The sequence below is a fragment of the Callospermophilus lateralis genome, chromosome 7, assembly GCF_048772815.1.
Source record: "Callospermophilus lateralis isolate mCalLat2 chromosome 7, mCalLat2.hap1, whole genome shotgun sequence".
NCBI classification, from domain to species: domain Eukaryota; kingdom Metazoa; phylum Chordata; class Mammalia; order Rodentia; family Sciuridae; genus Callospermophilus; species Callospermophilus lateralis.
The window spans coordinates 55,087,950-55,113,365 of record NC_135311.1 but is presented as its reverse complement, the minus strand read 5'-3'; the positions used below and the strand labels follow the sequence as shown (position 1 = coordinate 55,113,365).

Here is a 25,416-nt window from a genome sequence, read left to right as displayed (position 1 = left end):
GTGGACGACCTCTCCCACCTGGGTGTAGGAAAATTCTTATACCACTGCAGCCACTATAGAGAGGATTCACCTCTTCAATCCAGAGACCCTACCAGCTGGCTGTCAGGGGGAGGTCCTTTACAGCCACAGCCAGGGTAGAGGGGAATCATACCTCCAAGAGAGAGACCTGTTAGAATCTATAACAAGTCAGGATGGTGCCTGGCATTTTGCCAGAGGGAGTGGCTAATGTTAAGGTCTGTAAACAAGTCTGGATGGTGCCTGGCAAAATGCCAGAGGGAGTGGTTTGTGAAGTAATGCCAGGGAGCCATTAAGTGTGGAGATTCCTTATTGGTTGACTGTTGTATATAGTTTATGTAAATTAAGATAAACTGTGTGGAATGTATAAATACCTCTGTTGTCCTACAATAAAGGGCTCCTACTCCTGCTGTATCAATCTACACAAGTTGCTCGTCACCCCCTGGTTATTTTCCTGCAGCCGGACTGCAGCAGAGACCCATCCAACCTGGGTGTCAGGGAAAGCTAGTAAACCACTGTAGCCAGGGTAGAGGGACTCACCCCTTTCCCGCAGTCCGGCTCAACCCGTGGCTGGAGGAGCATCAGGTCCGGGACTGGCAGGGTGCCTTGGATGCCAGCACCTTGGGCTGGGAGAACGCTCCAAGGCAAGGTGCTGAGAGGGGCCTGTCTGGGGCTTCGGGGCCTGGGCACGGTGGGCCAAGGCTAAGTGGCTGGGTGTGGCGGCTTCACACATGCTGGACATTCCCAGGGTCATGTGGTGCCTGGAGGCAGACAGAATGGTGGCAGAGTGGCCAGCGAGGACCTGGCCAGCAGAGTCCCACACCCCACCCTCACCCCCACCCATACCTCCACTTCACCAGAAGCTACTGAAGCTCCGGCACCAGGACTCTGCAGGAAGCAGAGGCCCCATGAACTGGGTTGAGAGGGAGAAATTTTTCCATTTCCAACAATGTAGATAAACCTGGAGGATATTATGCCAAGTGAAATAACCCAGACACAGACAAATACTGGTTGATCTCACTTATATAGAGTCTAAAAGTCAAACTCATTGAAGAAAGAAAATTCATTTGGCTACAGCTATGCAAATTCATCAATTCCACACTTTCTAGAAAGAACAATACAGATGTAGAAGACACAATAAAAAATTAAACAAAATTGCTATGTTAATCCAAGGAAAGACCTCATAATGAAATTTTGAGAACACACACCCAGTCTAGAAAATAAAACAAAAAAAAACCCAATTTCAATAAGATTAAAAATACTGCATGTTGAGAGCCACAGTTTAGTCTGAATGACTCCTGCCATTTTGCCAGAGGGAATGGTTGAAAGGTGATCCTGCCCCGGGAATAGGGCTGCTCTGGGATTAGGGTGGGTTCTGCTGCCTCTGGCACCCACTACTTTGGAGTTCCTGTGGAGTTCTCTAGGGTTCTGAGAGAATTGGCGCAAGGACCCTGGTGGAGGGAGTCTGTTCCTGGGAAGTGTGTGTAGAGTGCTGGTGAGAGTTTGGGAATAAAGAGTTGCTGTTTGAACCTACAAGGCTGTGTGGCAGCTTGGTTATTTTGTGCCCAGCGAGACTTCGGCACCTGCGAGGACATAGGAAATTAAAATCAGTTTATGAACTGTGACCTACTGAAAAAGGTAAAACTAAAAAGAAAGTGAAAGGATCTGGGGTTGGAGTAGAGGAAGGAAGACAAGATGGTACATAGTAGATTTTTAGGGCAATGGAACTATTTTACCTGGCACTACATAGCAGTACCGGCTGGTGGATACATTCTGCATGGTACTGTATGATGGATACATCTCATCACACTTGTTAAAAGGGTTGGGAATGTAGCTTTGTGAATGAAGGACAACTAAGCATGAGATTCAATCCCAGTCCTGCAATTATAAAAAAAATGGAGAAAGCAACAAGGGAATATAGAACTCAGAAGTTGATGTGAACTGTGGCGGCTATACCTAGTCCAAACTATGCCTTTCAGAAGAAGGTAAAAATGTTTCTCAGAGATGCATAAAACTAACACCTTTCTGAATAAGACAAAGAAATATTCAATAACATAAAAAAAAATAAATAAAAAGTTAGCTCTTAAAAATTATGAAAAACTGAGGTTATCTGTTATTGAAAAAGTGCTGTATATTTGAAGAAAAAGTCTTTTTGCCCTTTGTGAATATTCTAAAAACACAGGTGAAAATAATAGCTGTGAACAGTTTCTATAGTCACATATTTTATAATTTTATGGGCAGTTTCCTCAAGAAATTTGTGGCTCTTAGTATATATACCACTGTGTTAACTGAGGCATTGCTTGCAATAGCCAAGATACAGAAATAACCTGAGTGTCCCCCCACACATGAAGGGATTCTTTAAAAAGGCGATATGGTGGTGTACATCCACAATGAAATAGTATTCACCCTGCAGAAACAGGAAATTCTGCATTTATAACAATATGGATGACAGTATGTTAAGTGAGGAGATTATGTTAAGTGAAATAAGCCAAGTTGTGGGAGAAAAAAACCTATGCTCTCACTTAACATGTGGAATTTAAGAGTCAAAATCATAGAAGTGGAGAGTACAATGGTATTTACCAAGTCTCATGTGTGTGGCAGGGACGCAGGAGGCAGCCAGGAGGGTAGATGGGGAAAAAGGGAGACTTTGGTAAACAGGCATGAGGTTAAGTTAGAGAGGAGGAGGGCTATAATTAGCAATAATGTGTATTTCAAAATAGCTAAGACAAATTTTTAAATGCTCTCATCTCAAAGACATGACAAATACTAAGGTGATGCATATGCTAATTTATCTGAAACATCACATGGTACCCCATAAACATATGTGAGTAGTTTATTAATTAAAAATAAAACTGTAAGAAGGAATATTTACTGGTTTTTTAGATACAGATAAAGCATTACATAAACCACAAAATGTTATGATTTAAGACTTCACTCCAAAGCTTTTCTTATGTCCCTGCTTGTTAATATGTTAATATGTTATATTTCTCTTGTTCTCTAAACTCCTGGAGTCTTCTACATGTAGGTCTGTAGTAGTTTCATTGTAAAGAAAAAATACAAGAGCAAGGGATAAGAGTTTAATGTAATTTTGATATGTATTATGAAAGTATTTTGCTAGTATTACCACAAAACTTCTTATCAAGGGAAACACATAATTCTAGAGGAGTAAAATCATGGGGATTTTCTGTAACAGGAATATTAAGTAGTGGAGTCAGAAAAGCCTGTATAGGCCACCAAGACATTCTTGGAGAGACAGTTAAGAAGAATGCAAAATGTTTACATCATTGAGATTAAGAATGAAAAAGCAAATATGACACAGTTGGAGCATGACAAAACAGCACAAAGAGTGCTGCAAACTTTAGTGTGAAGCTCCATTCTGGCTGTCTGGGTTATCCTTACAATAAAGATATCACAAGCATACAAACTCCTGCAGCTGAAGTAAATTACCATCAAAGAAACAGAAACACTACTAGCTAGCTCTACTTTGAAGGAAGGTCTGGAGAGGAGCCTGGAAGGACTGTATCTACACATCTGTGAAAGGATGAGATTCCAAGGAAGCTATATATAAAAGGCCTGTACTGAGCATACATGCCAGGGTATTTCTTTAGTGGCACAGTTTTTTTTTCCTTTTTGTGTCATGAATTTTATTTTTAATATTTTTATTGGAGTATCATAGTTATACACATTGGTGGGATTTTTTTGTTACATATTCATACATGCACACATTATAAGAATATAATTTGACCAATATCATTCCTTAGCACTTTTCCCTCACTCCCTTTCTCCCACTCCCTGGTCCCTTTCCTCTTTTTGACCTTCCACTGATTTTTAGGAGATCCACCCCAACTTTTGTTTTACTTTTTCTCTCTAGCCTCTACATATCAGAGAAAAACATAACAACCCTTGATCTTCTGACTTTGGCTTATTTTGCTTAACATAATAGTCTCTGGTTCCATTCATTTTCTTGCAAATGACATAATTTTATTTTTATTTATGGCTCAATAAAGTTTCATCGTGTATGTACACCACATTTTTTTAATCCATTCATCTGTCAATGGACACCAAAGCTAGTTCCATAGATTGGTTATTGTGAATTGTTTTGCTATAAACATGGAAATACATGTATCCTTATAATATGATGACTTTAATTCTTTAGGATAAACACTGAGGATTGGTATAGCTGAGTCATATGGTGGTTCCATCTAAGGAACCTTCATACTGATTTCCATAGTGCTTGTACTAATTTACAATCCCACCAACAGTGTAAAAGTGCCCCTTACTCTCCACATCCTCTCCAGCATATATTATTATTTGTATTCTTAATGACTGCCATTTTGACTGTTGTGAGATTTGCATTTCCCTAATTGCTAATAATGTTGAACATTTTTTCATATATTTGTTGGCCATTTGTATTTCTTCTTTTAAGAAGTGTCTGTTTAATACATTAGTATGTTTATATTTATTAATTGGGTTATTTGATTTTTTTTAGTTATTTATATATTCTAGATATTAATCCTCTCTCAAAACAGTAGCTAGGAAAAGATTTTCTCCCATCCTTTAGATTCTCTCTTTCTATTCTTAATTATTGCCTTTGCTGTGCAGAAGCCTTTTAATTTGGTGCCATCTCATTTATTAACTCTTGGCATTATTTTCTGAGCTTTTGGGGTCCTATTGAGAAAGTCATTTTCTATGCCTCTATGCTGGAATGTTGATCCTATATTTTCTTCTAGGAGTTGCATTGTTTCTGATGCAATGATGGCAGAGTTTTACTGTGGAATCTCCTGCTGATAATGATCACAATTAGTACAAATAAGCTTCATATTTATGCATCACATTGCATTACTTGACCTGTCTGACACCGCCTCTCACATCTAGGAAACCTAGAATGAACAAGGTAGCTGAGTTAGAGAAACTAAAAAAAAAAAATAAAAAATAAATAAAAAAAATTCTTAATTATTTTTAATGCTAAACAGATGTTTCTTTGAAGGCAACATAATACAGCAGAGAGTTATATAGCAGCTAGGTTTTATACAAGTTAGAGTAGCAAAAACAGTTTTCAAATTCATTTTGACTTGTTACCAGCTGATATATTAAGTTTTCTCAAATGAGAAAATGCTAAGTGCTAATGTTGCAGTTATTACTGAGTTCCTGGTTGCTGAAGGAAGCCTGGCACTTTATTAGTATAATTAATTTACAATTCTTAACTTATTTAATTGCAAATACATATTATCTCTATTATTAGCCTGATGATTATTTTTCCATTAGTAGAAATTGTGTCATTTATAGTGGCTCATTTACAGTTGCTTATAAAAGATTCTTTATTAATTTAATCTAAAGCCAAATTTTAGGACCAATTAACTTCTTTTGCAAGCTCTATGAACAATCTTTTGTATGGAAAATAAAATGGATCTGGCACTTTGTGGATACATGGGGTGGTGTTAGAGTTGCTGTCTTTATTTGACGAGAACAGTATAAGCAAGATAGTCAGGTGAGCTTGTTAGAAGTCATTTATAAATAACAAGGAATGACCAAAATGCACAGATGAGACATAAAGGTGATATTTTAAAAATATAAAATATACTGGGAACATAACAGGTCAAGAAAGATTGACAATAGGAGTTAAAATGTTAATAATTTGTTTAGACATCAGCACTAGAGAATTCCCAGAAACTGCTATTGAAATGTGGTTGCAGTCTGTGGACAAGGAAATATATAAAATTTTATATAATTTTATATATTTAAATATATAAAATTTCAGAGAGGTTGTTACTAAATGAGCTTATTCTAATGCTATGCTACTATGACACATATGAAACAAAAACAAACATGCAAAGTCTAGAATCAACATTATGTGTAGTTCCTCATTTCATTAGGCTAAAATAGGTCTTGAGTGTAAGTCAGATTCTAAGCCACAATGCATGGAAATATCAAATGATTATGAGGAGTCTGAAATTTTTTTCTGAAACTAATTACCAGGGTTAAGACAAAAAAGAAAAAAAATGTAAAACAGCAGATGGACTTCCAATCTTTAGTTTGTTTTTAATACTCATATCCCTATTTTCTCTCTCTTTTTTTGTTATTAATAGTTCTTTCTATCTTTATTTATATGCGATACTGAGAATCAAACCCAGTGCCTCACCCATTCCAGGCAAGTGCACTACCACTGAGCCACAATCCCAACCCCCTATTTTCTCTTAAGGTATACCTTGGCCCTAACAATGTTCCAGTCTCTATCTTTAAAAATAAACACATAAAATAAAAATGCTACGTGTTCTTGTTTCCCCCTTTTACCTCATTCCATTTTTCTCCTTCTCTTCATCAACAAACCTCCCCAAAATACAGTTACACTCCATGCTTCTGAGCTTCACCACTTGCTCCGCATGTATCCACACAGTGTCAGAGCCATTTTATTTTTCATATTTTTATTCGTGTATCATGCCCCTCATTTTCCTGAAACAGGTCTCTTTCTACCAAAATTTCATCCTCTGGCCCTTGGGTATTTTTTTATTTGCTATCCCTCAACCATCTACATACCTTAATACACCTTACTTGCACCTTACCTTCAGAGATCCAAAAGAAATATATATAAAAAATAAAGGCAGTAATTTGTAAACAATAGGGATATCTAAAATGAACAATCCTTAATTACACTCCAATCCTGAAAGAATATTATGTATGGCACTATTAAAATTACATATGCTAAAGTTCTTAACAACACGGAAAATGCATATTTTATAATATCAGTTTTAAACAAAACAAGTTAAAATACATGTATGCAATTTAGTTTCAACTATGTAAAGAAATGAATCAGAGGAAACTAGAAAGCTATACTCTAAAATGTTAATAGTGATAACCACTGATGGGTAACATTTTTTCTTCTTGGTAATTTTATGCATTTTTCAAATTTTCTATACTGATCTTGTTACAATTTTAGACTCAGTAAAAAAGTGATTTCAACAACATATTGCTGGAATGGGATTATGGCTCAATGGTAGAGAGTGCCTGCCTAGCATGTGTAAGGCACTGAGTTTGGATCCTCAGCACAACAGATAAATAAATAAATTAAATTGAGATACTGTGTCCATCTACATCTAAAAAAAAAATTAAAAGTTCATATTGGCTACAGAAGTTGAAAGGAAAGTGACCACAACACTCAGAGCAACCAAGAGATCTTTATTACAACAGTGCACCAGAGGAGAAAAGAGAGAAAGAGAAGAGAGAGAGAGAGAGAGAGATAGAGAGAGAGACAGAGAGAGAGAGAGAACACAAGAGAGACAGAGAAAGCAAGAGAGAGCAAGAGAGAGAGAGGGGCCCAGCAGTGTTATAGTTAAAGCTTTGTCCCAGGGTTTCATAAATTGACTTCCAGACCACTCATGTATAATCAAATCAAGCCTTTATTAAAGCACACCAGTGGTGGCTGACCAGAACATAAAGCTGTTCCCCTGATCAGCCCCCAAAAATTGTAAGGGCACTCCTTATAAGCCTGAAAACCGCAGAAGGAATGTTCAGGGGGTTTAGCCAATGCAAGCAAGCCAGGTTACAGAAGCGGGACAGTGCAGTCAAGCGGAAGGAAGCCTAAACAATCACAGTTAGCCCAGTCACTCCAGTTACAGAAACAGAGCCCCGTTACCCTAGTTACAGAAACAATGCCCCATTAGGTAGTTCTGTGTTCTTATAGGTTTCTATAGCAAAAGGAAAAGAACATCTGTCTCCAGTCATGACTCCTCTACTTGGCATAGTTGTTTTACAGGATGAAGTCATAAAACAAAATGGAGTCACATTTGCTCCTACTACCACAGCAGGAGGGAGTTTTTATAGTCAGAATCTAATGGGGTCTCTGGGTCTGCAAGCTGCCTTGTTGGCAAAAGGGGGTTAAGTGTTCGGCCTTGAGTGGTGGGCTGAGTGTTCAGCCTTGAGCAGGGGGGCAAAGTGCTCATCCTTGAGCGGGGGCTTGGGCATTTGGGCTAGAAGCAAACAGGTGATAAAGAACCAGACAGAGGGTTTGAGAGACCAGGTAATCTTGCAGCTAACTTTATTTGGCATGCCCTGCAGACAGCTTACTCAGCCTTTCCTGCACCTAACATTCCTTCTTTTTTGTTTTTCTAAGTGACATGGGGGATAGTGTAAAGTCCTCTGGCTACTTCCTGCTTAATGGTGGGCGAAGTTGGGCCTAGAAGGGGAAGTGGAGGAATGTTGGGGGCAGAGGACAAGTCTGAGAACACCAGGGCAGCCAAAAATTGCTGCAATCTGGCTGGGCACAAATCAGGCACCACTCAAGCAGGAACAAACTTTATTTATTTTCCAAACTCCCATGAACGCCACCCACGTGGCCCTTCTAGGCACACCACACACCAACCGGAACTCCCACCACCAGAACTTCACCAACCAATGGAAAATCCCCAGGAGTCCCCACGAGAATTTTAAAGTAGCAGGCATCCAAGGTGGACATAGGGGTCTATATATAATTGAATACACAACCTGTTTCAATCCAGCATCATCCTAATGGTTTGCCTCTCAACCACTACTTCTGGCAAAATGCCAGGGGCCATTCCGACTAGGCTGTGTCTCTCAACAAAAAATAACACTCAGTGGCTATAGATAAATACTTTGGTAGGGTTAAAGTCCATAAAAGTTCCTTGAAGCCATAGGTTGTCAATGGCATCAAACCCTTTCTGATCGGAGGAGATCTTTGGTATCAGTCATTGGTTTTGTTGTAGGGACTCTAGGAAGTATTGAAGTTGCTTGGTTGAATCCAGTAATGTTTAGTGTGACAGCCTAATTGCAGCCAGTGGAGGAGCAATTGCCTTGACCCATAAACTGAGAGTGGGTGGTGTCATCCTGGTGGCTTGGTTGTAGAAGCGGCATCTGTGGTTTGAGATAACTTGAGAGAGAATAATGGTTAGTAAAAGAAGAGGGTTGGTGAGAAATTTTGAGTTTGGTGGGTATGGTGGAAGTCCAAGACTGGACATTTGGAACAGGTGCCTTTTAATGTGGAAGACATGGTACCAGGGGTAGTGGCCCAAAAGCTTGGTCACCATTGGGGTAGTAAGTATGACCATATGGGGTCCTGTCCATCAAGATTCCAATGATTGAGAATGCAGTTCCTGAAGTAAGACTGGGTCACCCAGTTGAAGAGGGTCCAATTCAGTTTGTGGCTGTGCTGGAATTGAGGCAATAAATGTCACATGAAGGCACTGGTCTACATGTTCCCTTAGGAGTTTGCATAAAAGTATGAGATAGGACAGGTAGGTCACAAGGGGAGGAGGAGTGATTGGAAAGCTTTGGGTGGTTAATAAAGGGCACCCATATAGTTGCTCAAAGGGGCTAAGGCCTGAGGGCCCTCTTGGGGCTATCTGAATTCAGGTGAGGGCCAACAGTAGGAAATTGGGCCAGAAGAGCCTGAGTTCAAGCAAGTTTAGTGAGATGATCCTTGAGAATGCTGTTAGGCCTTGCTGCAGCCCGGCTGGCTGAGCAAACTAACTAGGGAGTAATGAGCAACTTGTGTAGATTGATACAGCAGGAGTGGGAGCCATTTATTGTAGGACAGGAGAAGTATATATCCATTCCACACAGTTTATCCTAATTAACATAAATTAGATACAGCAGTCAACCAAAGGGAATCTCCACACTTAATGGCTCCCTGGCATTACTTCACAAACCACTCCCTCTGGCAAAATGCCAGGCACCATCCTGACTTGTTTACAGACCCACACAAGGACTGGGGTTGGTGGGGGATGTGGAGCCTCCAAGTGATGTTGAGGCCTTTGGAGACTAGTTGAAAAACCTGAGAAGTGAAGGCAGGAATGTTTTCTGACTGGATGGAGGTGGGAAGTCCTAACCTGGGAATGATCCCCTCAATGACGATGGAGGCAAGTGTCAGCAATTTCCCTGAATGTAGGGAAGGCATCTATCCAACCTGAAAAAGTATCAACCAAAGTAAGTAGGTAGCGAAGTTTTTTGTGTCTAGGCATGTGAGTGAAGTTGATCTACCAGTCTTTGCCTGGCTAGTGGCTCCTCATCTGACGTGTGGGGAGTTTAGGTTTGTTGCTTCCTTGTGGGGATACAGTAGAGCAGACTGAACAAGCAGAGTGGACCAGCTGGACAGTAGTTCTCATTCCTAGGACATGAAAGAGGGGTTGTGAAAACTGGAAAAAGGGATTAGAGAGGGTTTTAGATAGGCACAGAGTCTCTGGAGTTAGAGGAGTTGGTCATGAGTCCCAGTCTCTGTCTTGGGCATCAGGGGCTTGTAGTTGATTGACTGACTGGTTGGTGAATTTATGTATCTGAAATTGCAGGAACTTCTGTAGGCAATTCAATAGTCATGGTCCTATTAGGAGAAACATAAAGAAAACTAGTAGGGGTCCTGCGAGGGGGAGGAGCCAAGGCCATATTTGACTGAACATTCCCCATGGAGACTGTTGGCCTGATTGCTGTCTCCCCTTTTCTAGCTGTTCTTGTCCTTCATTACTCCTAGGAATAACTGTGTTTTGGCTTAACTGTTTGGTAGGTGTTTAAGATCAAGCTGGTCAAAATTGACTTTGTTTCTATCTATTGTGAAGAGTCAGTTGAGTTCCCACAGGGGTCACTCATGGGGAAACTTGAAAACAGCTTCTTAGTTCTGCTACTGCCATTTGCGCTAGGATGGGTCCAGGTTTTAGTTGACCATGTGGCTTCCCTTGGAAGCATCAGGGATGTCTCTTGTCTCTAATGAACCTCCTCTTCATAGAAAATGCACTGATTGGCTTTTCATTCTCCAGTGGTCTCAATAGTCTCCCTGATCAGGAGGTTATGCGACCTAGAGTTGCAAAGTGCTTTAGAGATATTCCCTGTTTCCTGGATTTCAGACTGACTCAGAGGGCAAGAGCCAAATATTGGTTTTCTTGGCCATTTTAATTTAATTTTAAGTCTTGATCATAAACATTCAGCAAAGTTAGTTTCACCTTAAATTAAGAGTATTGGGCTTTAGCTGAAGTTTGGCCTACTCTGGAGTCATTCTGACATGTAGTAAGATGGAAGGCGTAGCCTTATCTCAAGTAAGCCAGGGCTCTTTGTAAATCTTAGATAAAGTGTTCTAATATTGAAGTTGATCTTTTTTTAAAATATTATTCTATAAAGTTTACATATATTATTGCTTGATGTCACATGAATACTAGCTAACACAATATGATATTACATTTAAATTGTACCCAGTGTTTAGAACTTTATATTTATCTTATTGATAACAGGTCCAGTTATAGAACATTACATGATATAAATAAATCTCCAATATGTTATTTTTATAAGCCTAAAATTACCACTCAACCTTTTGGAGAACATCAGCTTGATATAATTTCTTTAAAGCTTCTATCTTAAAGAGTTATATACCTGGAAAATATGAACACATTTAATATACAAAGAAGAGTAATAGTACCACAATTACATTGATGTTTTTATATTAATAAAGTTTAGCCGTTAAAGAAATAACATATTACAATATTGCAAAATAACAGTTGTTGTTTAACCATAGTTGTATAATCCTTAATTCCTTCAAGATTACTTGCTCAAAAAACTTACATACGTAACCAATGTACATAGACCTTCTTTATCACTTGCTTAAACCCTCTTATTTACTTAATAGACTCTCTTATCCAGAAACACATTTTCCTTCTATTAAATCCATACTTAGAACCTTTTAATTTCTCTTTACCATCTGTTAACTCTTTCTTTATTCACACTTTGAAGTAATCCTTGTAAATTTCTGAATTTATGCAAATTATTCCAATTTAATAAGAGATATTTTGTTACTTGCAGTCCACAATTAATCTCATCTGTTTACCATTTCATGAAAACAAACAATGTTTAAATGTATAGAAATATATTGTTGTAGAGATGGACAAGGCAAGGCACCTAAAATAGCAGTGAAGATAGGGAAAGAGTTTTATTTGGTTGCAGCCAGATTCAGAGGGCACAGCTTCTGCTGTAATCAATTAATCCCCTGAACTCCAAGTTTAGGTAGTTTCAGAATTTTGCACCGAGCACATAAGGGAAGGGGCTCATAAGTTCACAGTCTTTTTTTTTTCTTTTCTGGGCAAGTTAACCCTTCAAGGACACCTGGGAAGGGGAGAGCTTTTTCTTTCCTTTCTTTCCTCCTTCTGCCAGCTGTTACCATGGAGCCCAGTTAGTAACTCCCTTATCTTAGAAATGTAGTCAGCACTGTGAACCAGGCCAGAGGCCTTGTTCACATATCTTGTGAAAAACTAGTAAGGGGGTGTCCAGCACCTGGAGTGCTGATTTTTTCAGACAGTAGCCAAGTAAAACAGGGCAACATAAAAATAGGAAGTTTATCTACACTGAAATCTTTTGTAGAAATTCTTTTGCTGAAAGTCCTAAAATCACCCATGGTGAATATTGCTGGAGAAGGTCAGTTAAGACTTTTCTGTGGACCTGGATAGGGAGGGGGAATATGGGAAAGTGGGGCTGAGAGCAGCTCCAGTGGATCTAAGAATGAAGAAGAAGATGTAAAAGAATAATGGGAAACGGGTTTGGGATTTTCCCTATCAAGGAAAACTTGAGCAGTAGAACAGGTAGAACAGAGGGGAAGATGGGAGTGAATATCTCAAAAAGCCTGTAAGGGACTTTAATTCTTAGTAACCTGTTTTTAATGATGACAAAGCAACTTTAAAGGCCATTTTCACCAGATCTTGGATAGAGGTCTGAGGGCTCTCCTCAGCTGGTTTGAGCTTTGGGTTAGCTGGTAAGAGGACCTGGTGGGACTAGGTGTGGGCACTGACAGGAGAAGAGAGGGGTGAATGGGTGGAGGGATTCCTTCAGTAACTGCTACCTCAGCAAGGGGGCAATAGTCTGAGGAAGGGTGGTGATATACATTTCGGATCTAGTAATTGGAGGGGAGAAAGCATGTTACTGAGGTGGGCGTGATGAAGGAGAGTCTGGGGCAGATGGCTGAGGGTGAGGACTTATTCTAGCCAGGCGATAGGATGGAGGTTCATTAGCAGGGTCAAAAGTAGTGGATGAGTGCGGAGGAGGAGAAAGTTGGGTATCGATGGTTGGGGGAGTTGATTTGCAAGCTGGAAGAATTTGTAGAGGTGCAGAGAGCAGGATTGGAACGGAGCAAGAAGAAAGTGATCTTTACTCATTTTTTCGAATGCTCACAGTAATTGTAGAAATCCCTTAGAATGGAGGGATCCAAAAATCCAAAAGGGAGCCATCTGCTTTGGTTGTTTAAGGGATAAGTTGGCCAGGCCTGGATGCTATATTTGATCAGTTTTTTGGGGTTTGATGTCTGGTGTCAAGGAGAGGGTTTTGAGGTTATCCAAGAGGCATTGTAGGGGAAAGTCGACCGGCAGAGAGGACACATTACCCACGTCGCAAACGTAGTATAAGGAGAAGGGAAGAGTATGCAAAGTAGTATAGGGGAGAAGGAAGGAGACACAAACGTAGTATAAGGGAGAGGGAAGGAGATGCAAAGATAGTATAAGAGAGGAGGAGGAAACTGATTTATTGGCAAAAGGGGCATCCCCGCTACAGCCAAAAATCAGGAGTGCCTTAGTGGCAGGTTTGAGCTGCAGAGATTGGTTATCACCGAATCCTGACAGTGGAAGCTCTCATCCTGGATAGAGCCGGAGCCGTGGGAGACCTTGGCCAAGGCTTTTCAGAACCCCTCCTGGAGAGGCCAGATAATCCCAGGACCTGAAAGAGGGGAAAGAGAGAGACAGGGGAAGAGAGAGGAAGGGGAGGGTAAGGATCTCTCTAGCAGCCCAGTCTTGAAGGTGAGGACTAGGACTTTATGAGAGCCACCGAAACCGTGATTGTCTGGGTGGGGTGTGATGTTTGGTTCTCTGTTATGTGTCTCTGGAGGTTACACAGACCTTTGAGGGAGACCTACAAAGCCTATGCTGGTAAACTTCCAGCTGGGAAGGGGAATAATTTTGAACCCAAGAGTCTAATCTTCCTAAGAAAGGAGTCCCTGAGGGTCACCATGGCCTTAAAGGCTGTGGTGGGGTGTTTTCCTCCCTGCAGGTCAGTAAAGAGGTTTGCTGGACAATCAACGGTCAAATTCTCCTGACACCACAATTGGGTTTAGGACTCCTGGAAGGGGAAACTCACCAATCAAAGGCACCGGTGGATGGAGTTCTGATGTTTGAGAAAATGGGTTCAGGCTGTCCTGTGAGTGGCACTTCTGAAAGAAGAGGGACCCAAAAGTGGGTTTTAACCCTCTCCCGGGATTCGACACCAATGAAAGGAAAGTGACCACAACACTCAGAGCAACCAAGAGATCTTTATTACAGCAGTGCAACAGAGGAGAAAAGAAAGAAAGAGAAGAGAAGAGAAGAGAGAGAGAGAGAGAGAGAGAGAGAGAGAGAGAGAGAGAGCAAGAGAGAGACAAAGAAAGCAAGAGAGAGAGCAAGAGAGAGAGAGAGGGGCCCGACAGGAGGGAATTTTTATAGCCCAAATCTAATGGGGTCTCTGGGTCTGCAAGCTGCCTTGTTGGCACAAGTGGGTTAAGTGTTTGGCCTTGAGTGGCAGGCTGAGTGTTCAGCCTTGAGCAGGGGGGGCAAAGCGCTCAGCCTTGAGCTGGGCCTTGGGCATTTGGGCTTGAAGCAAACAGGTGATAAAGAACCAGACAGAGGGTTTGAGAGGCCAGGTCATCCTGCAGCTAACTTTGTTTGGCATGCCCTGCAGACAGCTTACTCAGCCTGTTCTGCACCTAACAGAAGTAAGCCCAATTTTTATGTTCATTCACACAAAATCTAACTCTCAATACACTTTCCAGTCTTGTCCCTCACTATATCCCAAAACATTCTGTGCTCCCTTGCTGGACACTATGTTTTCAATATTCCTTCATGGTTCTGTTCATGTCTTAGCAAATCTGTCAAAAGTGGGAAATGTCAACCCTGAAGAACTTTATTCCCTAAACCCTAAGACAGAGGCTGGAGGACAATGCTGAGAATCACCACAGAAAAAAAGAAATTCTTTTATTCAATCCATAATGGATATATTGGTAGCAATAATAAACATAAAACTCACCGGCTAACATGACACATGATAACATTTGCTCTTGAGTATAAACTGCCATACAAGTTAAAAATTTCTAATAGAATTTAGATACATAATCTGATCCTAAAAAACTAAACTTAATAAAAATAATAGCCACTATATAGATTATGGAAATCAAGATAAATCAGAATAATAAAATCTTTATACATTGTACAGATAGGAGAATAAACACCAAGAAAAATAATTTCATAGTATTAAAAAAAGCAAGAAATAACAAGTAGTTTAATTCCTGAAACAGTATCTAGTAGATATTCAACAGGTATTTGTTAAATAAAAGAATGCACTTGTCCAAGGGATTAGATTGTGCCTGATGGGAATTAGTCCGAAAACACTTGTTTTTTAAAACAACTTTTTTGATATAATTCACATAATATTCAATTTATCTATTTAAAAGATGTTTTTTAATGGTTTTTAGTATATTCAGTATGTGAAATAACCATAATCAATTTTAGAACATTTTTGTTACCTCCAAAAGAAAGCTTGCACTCATTAGTAGTCATTCTGTACCTCCCTCCCTCCCACCCCTCAGACTCAAGTGACAACAATTTATCTACCATTTGTTTCTAAGATTTTGCTTTTTTCCAGATATTTCTTTTATTTTTATTTTTTAGACTTAAATACTTTAATATGCAATGAATAAAAGAGAAGAAAATGCAAGTTACAATAAATAAAATGCTAGAGAACTTAAGAACACAATTTCCACACTTTTTCTATTAGCATATAAAAGCTACTAATATGCAAAAACCATACCTTTAGTCCTTTGAATTGCCCTGAAGCTATGTTCTGAAGGGTTTGTAACACTTAAGAACTTACATTAAAAAGGCAAAAAGCATTACAACTCATAAACAGCACACAAATCTTACTTAATCTCTAAAAATAATAGGAATGCAAATGTTTTATTTGCCATAGAGATAAGGAGGGAAACATCAGTGGAATGAATTGGACAACATGACTCCCACTTCATTACAACCCATTTTTTCCAAATTCACAACTTTCACATTTGGGTGATCTAAAAAAAAAAAAAAAAAAAAAAAAAAAAAAAAAAAAAAAAAGGTTAAAAAAGAAATGAAAGGAACTTTCACTAGATGTAAATAGGCCAAGTCATTTAATCCCTCCACATGTTTAAATTGACTACACTTTTCTAGCTGGGAATGTATTTTCCTTATTTTGGTAAGCTTAAATAATGTACCCATGGTAATGAATAAGGCCTGGGTTTAGGTCCAGAAACCTTCTCTATCAGCCTGTTTCATAATTACTCCAATATTATGGAACACAATAAGATGTTTTCTTGGTTCAGTGTTAATAGTAATAAGAATTTTTAAAATCCATGCTACTTCGCAGTTTTTCAGACTTTTTTCTCCTATATATGGTATTTTGAAATTCTTAGGTATGCTATATAATTATATACCATTTCCATGTGTTCATAAACTTTAGCAACCAATAAAAGTAGTAGGAACTGGGCTATATAAACTACTTCCACATCTCCACCCCTTAATTACCAGTAATGAGTTGTATTTAGAAAACAATGAGGAACAAATACCATAGCCTACAGGCATCTAGCAATGGAGGGAATTCAGACACAGAAATTAAGGCTCTGGAGAGGTTAAGTTATAGTGGAAACTTCTGAAGTGGAACTGAACTCTTATACCCTTTTCCCAGCTGCAGACTTAGATAAGGTGTGAGGTGTTTAGTTTGTGCATGGAGCTACCATAAACTGACATTTTATCCATCCTTTTTTTTTTCTGCATGAAAGAAAAGAAATGAAAATACAAGTGCTTGTTACCACGTGCTTTTAAGGCTTAAAAGCCTATCAATAAGCATGCTGTATCCGTGGTTGAGGAGATCGCTTTATAAATTGCCAGAAGAATCTCCTCTAATGAAGACTGAAGTCACTCTCCCTCCCGAAGAGCCATGAGGGAAAAGATAGATAGTCCCCTACTTGCACATGGGATCTCCCTTTCTCCTCTGACCTCCCTAGGCCTCTCCCAAACAGGCCAGGCTGCCTTGGGAGGTGGCTGGGAGAAAAAGCAACGCTCAGTCCCCCATGGGAAAGTCTTTGGTCTTTTCCTCCTTGTCGCCCATTTTCTAGCACAGCAGAAAGCGCAGGTGAAGAGGGTTGTCCTGGGAGGGCAGCAGCGTGATCTCTGCTGAAATGACCCTGCCTTGCTCCACTTGTACAGTCTCCTTTAGGTAGAAGAGTGCCTGCTTCTAGTGTGTGGCCAGGTGGAAAGGCGAGATGGACAGCACCAGGGGTTTCTCCGAATCTCCTCCAGGGAAGGTCACCTGGAACCAAAAGGTCAAACCAGGCATGGGCGCCCAGTCATAACAGCTGTAGCGGAAGCGCCCACACACCTTGCCTCCAGCTCCAGCCCCAGGATGGCACAGGCCAGCTGGAGCTGAGCAAAGTGCTGCAGCCAGGCCCACACATCCTGGCTGAACAGAGCCTGCACCAAGATCTCCAAGTGGCTCATGAGGCAGCTTGTGGCGAAACTCTCTAGGCAACTCATGTCCATGCCTTAGTGCTGATTCAACTGGCTCCAAAAGCCTAGGCGCCACTCCAACTTCTGGTCTCTGATGGGGGCTACAAAGAGTTCAGTGGAAGCCAGTAGGAGAATACCGCCCTCCCTCAGCCACTGGGTCTGTACGTGCAGCACAGATCTCAGCATGGACTCATGCAGAAGTCCATAGCCCATTCACTCGCTCACGATGGCATCCACCTGCTCTGGCAACTCCACCTTCTCAACCGGACCCTGCAGGACATGCACTTGGTCCTCCAGCCTGTTGAGCCGCCCTACCTTTCGGGCCTCTTGCCAAATGGTGCTACCAGCCTGGGCACAAAATATGCTCAAAATATCGGTGCCTGCGCCCACCTCCAACAAGGTCTTGCCTCGCAGACCTGCCCAGTTCTGCAGGATGCTGAGATGGTAGGCATTGGTGAGGACACAGTTGGAGATCCTCTCCTCCCCATATGTCCCTGTAGCACTCCTAGTACAGGTGGTCCTGCTTGCTTGCTTTTAGTCCTCTGGGGTCGGGATAATGGCAAGGCTACCTCCTGCTCCCCGCCATCTTCTTCTTCAGTTCTCTCCCCTCCTTTGCCGCCACCCCCTGACTCTCCAGATATTTCATATAAATGAAATCATACAATATGTGGTATTTTGTGATTGGCTTCTTAACATGATGTTTTCAGGTTTCACCTACAGTTCAGCATGCATCAGTACTTCATTTCTTTTTATTGCCAAATAATATTCCCTTTTATGGATATACCACATTTTATTCAGTTGACAGATCCTGGGGTCATTTACATAGTTTTGGCTCTTATGAATAATGCCATATAAAATTCATGTGCAAGTTTCTATATGAACATTTTATTTTTATTTCTCTAGCTATATACCTTTGGGATTTACTGAGTCATATGCTCTTTCTCCTTACTGGTTAAATATAAGTTCAAAGAAAAAAATGGAACTGTTAATTCTAGCTGAGAAATTAGAAAACACTACTTAGAAAAAGTGGTCTGTGAGCTAAGTTTTGAAATAGGAGTGATAGGATTCAACCAAAAAAGGGAAAAATGAGATGACAGAAAGTCAGACATTTTGACTTGAATAACATTTGACTTATGTTTGCATATCATTATCCAAAGTACGTGTATGAAAACACAAATTGGTGTAAATATATTTTATATCCAACAAGAGATATGAAAACTGTGCTCTGTAAGTGTAATTGTAATGTATTATGCTGTCATATTAAAAAATCAATTAAAAAGGCATTTTAAAGAGTGGTATATCAGTAGTAAATCTTTAGCAACACAGCATATGTTTTTACTTCTGAATGTTTTGTTAGTATATTATAGTTACACATAATAGTGGGGCTTATTTTGACATAATTATATATCATGGAATAAAATTTGCTCTACTTCAGTCCCCAGTACTTCCCCTTTTCCTCTCCTTCTCCCTCCTCCTATTTCCCTTCTACTCTAATGGTCTTCCTTTTATTTATTTATAATTTTAAAATTTAGTTCTTTATTTATAAACATAAAAGTCAAATTCACTGTGGTGCATTCACATGTACATAGCATAATTTGGTCAATTTCATTCCATAGTTCCTCTCCTTTCCCATTCCTCCTCCCTCCCCATCCCTTGCTCCACTGATCTCCCTTCTATTTTCACAGGATTCCTCCCCCACTTTTCCCCCTTTCTTTGGTCAAGCTTCCTTCTATGAGAGAAAACATTCAACCTTGACTTTCTGAATCAGATTTATTTAACACACACATACATACACACACACACACACACACACACACACACACATATATATATATATATATATATATATATATTAGTAAAATACTCACAAAAGTTAATATTTAACTAGAATTCTACAGTTTCATGGCATTGAGTACATTCACATTTGTACAACCATCACCACCAACCATCTTCAGAACATTTTCATCTTGGCAAATCGCAAATTTTCACCCTTAATAAAGATAACTCCCAATCCCTGGCAACCTCCACTCTACTCCTAGAGTACTTTTGGACTGTTTCTTTTTTACTTAGTAAGAAAGGTCCACCACTGACTAATGGGTGGTGTCTATATTTGCAGGCCTTGCTGCACATACCTGATTGAGTGTATTGTAAGGACAGGTAACAGAAAATAGAAAAAAAAAAGATGTGGAGACAAAAAATAAACATATGGATCTCTATCCACAGGCTTAAGCAGCTCTGCCACAGATCTGCCTGATTATTTTACATCAAGAAATTGACCTTCCACCTGGTGCTGTGGCACATGCCTGTAATCCCACCAGCCTGGGAGGCTGAGGCAGGAGGATTGCAAATTCAAATTCAGCCTCAGCAAAAGCAAGGGGCTAAGCAACTCAGTGAGACCCTGTCTCTAAATAAAATACAAAAAAAAAAAAAAAAACAAACAACAACAAAAAAAAAAAAGGCTGGGGATGAGACTTGGTGGTTGAGCGCACCTGAGTTCAATCCCGAGTACAAAACAAAACAAAACAAAACAAAAACCCAGAAATTGACCTTGATCTTCCTATAATCCCAACTACTCAGGAAGCTGAGGCATGAAGATTGCAAATTTGAGGGCAACCTGGGCAGCTTAGCAAGACCCTGTCTCCAAATAAAGTTTGTAAAAAGGGCTAGGGATGCAGTTCAGAGGTAGAATGCTCCTGGGTTCCAGTGTCCGTACTGGGGAGTGATAAAAAAGAAATTGATTTTTGGAGCCATTTTCACTTTGCAGATCCACCAGCAGTTTCACAGTTTTCCTGTCTTCACAGGAGGCCGGGCACATCACAGCACCACTATAGCTTCATGTCCTCAGTGCCAATCCATGGTGAGGATTCTGCTGAGGGTCCTGTAGGCACCTTCCATGTTCCCCTCTTGTACCATCACAGTCCTGGCATTGAACTTCACAGGTTTTACCATGATCTTGGATTGAAATCTAAATTTTGTAGAACCCTGAGGCCCCAGAACCCAGCCAACCTGAAGCACATTTGCTTGCACTGATGCTTTCTGTCAAGAAACAATTTCCTAGTGCAGCCTCTTGAAAAACAACTTGGCAATGCCTCAGAGTTAAACAGTTATACTATGATGGAGGAACTTTCCAAACATGTCAAATAAAAAATAATCACTGTAAAATCCTAAGCTATATGTTTACTAAATCATATTAGTTAGTAGAGTGACTGACTGGACTCATCAAAAATAGAGTATTAAAGAAAATTATTTTTAACACTCATGTAGTTTACTTGAATATAATAACACGTAAGTAATTAGCTTAGCCTTATAAAAATATGGGGCTTGGTCAAAATATTTACTCATTTTTTTAAATTAATGGTAAAATACACATAACACTCTCCATCACAACCATTTTTAAGTGTACAGTTCAGATCAGTGGCTTAATTAAAGTCACGAGGTTGTGTGCCCAATCTTCAGAACTCTTTATCTTACAAAACCAAAACTCCATTTCCATTAAGCAACTCCCTATTCCACTATTCATTCCCTGGCAATCACCAATCTAACTTTCTTTCTCTACGAATCTTATTACTCTGGGTCAGATTAACTAATATTAAGTAGAATTACACAGTATTTGTCCTTAGTTCATATAGCATCATATCCTTAAATGTCATTAATGATGTATCAGAATTCCCTTCCTTTTTAAGGATGAATACTATTCTACTGTATGTGTGTATGCGAAATTTTGTTTATTCATTCAAACTTTGATAAACACTTAAATACTTACACCTTTGGCTACTGCAAATAATGCTATGAACATGGGTGTCCAAATACCTGTTTGGTTTTTGTTATCAATTCTTTTGGGTACTTATACCCCAAAGTGGAATTGCTTATTAAGTTTCTTCATCAACTGCCATACTGTTTTCCATAGTGGCTGCACTATTTTAAATTACCCAACCAACAACACAAGAAGGTTCCTATTTTTCCATTCCCTTGTCAACACTTGTTATTATTATTATTTTTGAATAGTAGCCAATCCTAATGGGTGTGAGGTGGTTCTTAATTGTAGTTTTGATTTTCATTTCCCTAATAATAAGTGATGCTGTATATCTTGTACTTATTGGTCATTTGTGCAACTTCTTTGGAGAAATCCTTTGCCCATTTTTTAATCAAATTTTATTATTTTTGAGTTGAAGGAGTTCTTTATTTACTTTGGATTTTTTTTAAAAAAAATATTTATTTTTTAGTTGTAGTTCGACACATACCTTAATTTTACTTATTTATTTTTATGTGTTGCAGGGCCTCACACATGATAGGCAAGCACTCTACCGCTGAGCTACAACCCCAGCCCATTACTTTGGGTATTTTTAAAAAAATATTTTAGTTATAATTGGACATAAAGCTTTATTTTATTTATTTTTCTATGTGGTGCTGAAAATCTAACCCAGTGCCTCACACATGCTAGGCAAGTGCCCTACCACTGATCCACAAACCCAGCCCAACTCTGGATATTAAATGCTATAGGATATGGGATTTGTAAGTATTTTAATCCCTCTTATAAGTTGCTATTTCACTATTGACTTAACAAGTTTTAAATATAAATAAAACTCTTGGATTTATTTGAAACTTTAATATCCTCATCACTCTTGAAGGTCTTAAAATATTATACTTTTCTAGCTTGTACATTTTCCCCACCCAGTTCTAGGTATGACATTACTGCAGTCTTTTTTGAGCTGTGTGATAATTTTAGACTTAGACCTCTGGGTAAGAAATCTAAACTTTTTTCTCTGTCATGTAATGAGGAAGCCACATAAGACAGTAAAAAGTCTTGGACCAGTAGGGAGAAAACCCAAAGTTTAGACCTGCTCTATCATTTATTACTAGTGTAATACTTGGGTAAGTCATTTAATTTTTTTGAGCTTAAGTTACATGTTTACAAAACAGAATATTAATTATTGGCCTCCAGTGAACCATTCACCTTTATAAAGCGTGGACAACATTTTTACCATGTGGTCCAGAAGTCATGTTCTCTGGTATTTAATCCAGTGAATTGAAAACATATCCATATAAAACCCTAACTATGCATGTTTGTAGCTTCTTTATTCATAACTGCCCAAACTTGGAAGCAATCAAGATGTTCTGATGAAAACAAATGAATTGAATTCTAGATAACAGAATATTATTAAGCACTAAAAAACAAAAAAAGTTAGGAAGCCATGAAAAGTCATGGAGGAAGCTTAGATGCACATTAGTAAGCAAAAGACACCAGTCTGAAAGGGCTCCAAATTGTTCAATTCCAACTACATAATATTCTGGAAAAAAAAATTAAAATTTTTAAAAGAATTGAGGAAGAAGGGGGGAATAAATTAATAATCAGACTTTTCTCATTCTCTGTTCAGCCTAAAAGATAAAAAAAGAGACAAAAAAAATCAAGCAATATGCTTACCTGTGTTTACCTTGATTAAAGCCAGATTTTAGTTGGAAGAGAAAGGGTGAAGCTTATCACAGGAGAGTTTTTCATTTCCAAGTCTTGCAGAGGACAAATCAAATGATACCCACTGCGCCTTAAAACCATTAGGAAGCTGCCTATTTAGAAACTCTTCAGCACAGAACAAACTTTTCCCTTTATCTGGCATCACCCTGTTTGACGTTACACCTGTATCAGAATCTCAGCATTACATATATCATCTGTGGGGACTTTGAATCATTTATTCACAAAATGTGGATCCCTAGGCTTGCTTTGAGAATTAAATAGGATAGTATATTTCAGGAGGATTGTGAGTTCAAAGCCAGCCTCAGCAATGGTGAGGCGCTAAGCAATTCAGCCAGACCCTGTCTATAAATATAAAATACAAAATAGGGCTGGGGATGTAGCTCAGTGGTCCAGTACTCCGGAGTACAAGCCCTGGTACAAATATATATATATATTCAAAAAGCCTAGTGGACATGTTTGCCTGCAATGACTAAATAACTGAATTAAGAAGGTAGCCAACAAGTGTCCTGACCACCAGGTGTCACCATTGGGCCTGGAGTATTCACCTAACTGTTCCAGGCAGGGGGTAGAACCTAGCAGCAAAACAAGACTGTCACTTTCACCTACAGTACATTCAGAATTGATATAGGCTTTTCCCTACCTTGGGAGCTAGTATTACACACACACACACACACACACACACACTCACTCTCACACACATACATATATATTATTTGAAATATTATAATATTTCAGTATTCTCTTACAAGGTGTGCTAAAAAATATGTACTATAATTAATTAGCTGAGTATCCTCAGATTTTTTACCAAAATTTACTTTTTAAAATTATCCTCAGTGGACTATTTGTTAATTTTGAGAATCAATAGTGCTTAACACATCCTTTGGTTTATCCAACCAGACATTATTGGGTTCCCATAGACTTCAATATTGCCACAAGGGACAATTTTCTGGCTTCAATTCCACAATCCATTGACATTATTTCCTTTACAATTTTAATGGGATGACAAATAAAAAAGAAAGTACAATAGTTTTAGTGTAAAAATAAAGTTTGTGACCACTAAATGTGAGTTAAACAAAGATTATTAACCCTTCTCCTTGACCTCAAGAACTCAAAAATTCAGTTATAAACTTTTTTTTTGTTTTCTATTTTCTTGAAAAGAAAAAAACAACCTAAGGCAAATCTATCAATCTGTGAATAACCCTGAAATTACTCAAGGAACATTGCCACACCTGGCTGCATTCTACTAATGTCTCTCCTAGAGAGTGTACAGGGCACACAGGGAGAGGCTCATTTCAAAATGAGCACAGAATTTGGCCTTCCCTCCTGGTTCTAAGTCCCCCACATTGAGACTCACAGTGGTCTCTTCAAGACAGGTAATTTGATGAGCATTAGCTTGGAGCTGGAGGTGCAATCCACAGTCTCATGGACTGTTGCCTCATCTGCTAGGAACACTTGCCTTAAATTAAGGCTGACCTGGCCTACCTCAGCCTCAATCTGGGCATGCAAAATCCCTTCTAGCCCACCAGAAAGAAGAGTGACACCAAGAACAGGCTGTTCAGAGCAGATTCTTGGAACTCAGCTGGGGTCATTTTTTTTTTAAACAACAGCTCCAATTCCACTTTGTAAGAAGCACTTGATGATTCTTAAGGAAAACAAGAGGCATCCTCTCTCTCCCTTTGGCCATCTCCCCTATTCCTAGAGAATTGAGAGGAAAGAGCTGTCACCAGGAACCATTCGGAGCCAGGAACGCAGAAGCCAAGGCCAGTCTAGATAAACCCATTTGCGAAGCACTTTGCGCTGATCCATACATTCCTGACTGGTTTCAGACCGGTCCCTGGAGGACATCGAGCTCAGGAGACTGGCTGCAGGGCTGGAACGAAGGGGCCAAGGGAAGGGATGCTGTCCATGAAACAGCCAAGGCTGCGCAGGGGGCGTGGCAGCTCAGGAGGAGCAGGAGACCCGGAGGGCGCCTTACCTGGAGGACTCCGGGGTGAAGCTGCTGCCTTCCAGCAGCCCCATCTTGCAGAAGATTACCCCATTGACGTAGGGTACAGGAGAGAGCTCCTCAGCTCGCAGTCCCCTTTAAACTTAAACTTCTTTAACATTGTGAGAGCCAGGCGCCAGCGAGCGGACTGCACAGGCGGGCGCCGCCCCCTTAGCTCCGCCCAGATCCAGGGCTGGAGCCGGGAGCTGCGCCCAGGGGCGAGGCCAGGGGCCCCGCTGGCAGGCCTTGGCGGGAATGCCTCCACCCTCTCTTGCGGAAGCCCAGGCCGGATTGTGGCTGCAGCACCAACCTCCACAAGCGGTAGTGCTGCAGCTGGCCCAGGGGAGGGCGCTCTTAGGTGCGCACCTCGCCGCTGTCGCCACCCTTCTGAGAGCTATGAGAGGAAAAGCTCC

General features: G+C 39.9%; 1 pseudogene; it reads right to left on the bottom strand.

Annotated features, from left to right (window-relative positions):
• Window positions 1-17,103: 17,103 nt before the first annotated feature.
• LOC143404283 (protein arginine N-methyltransferase 6-like) lies at window positions 17,104-24,864 on the bottom strand (annotated as a pseudogene).
• Window positions 24,865-25,416: the final 552 nt, after the last annotated feature.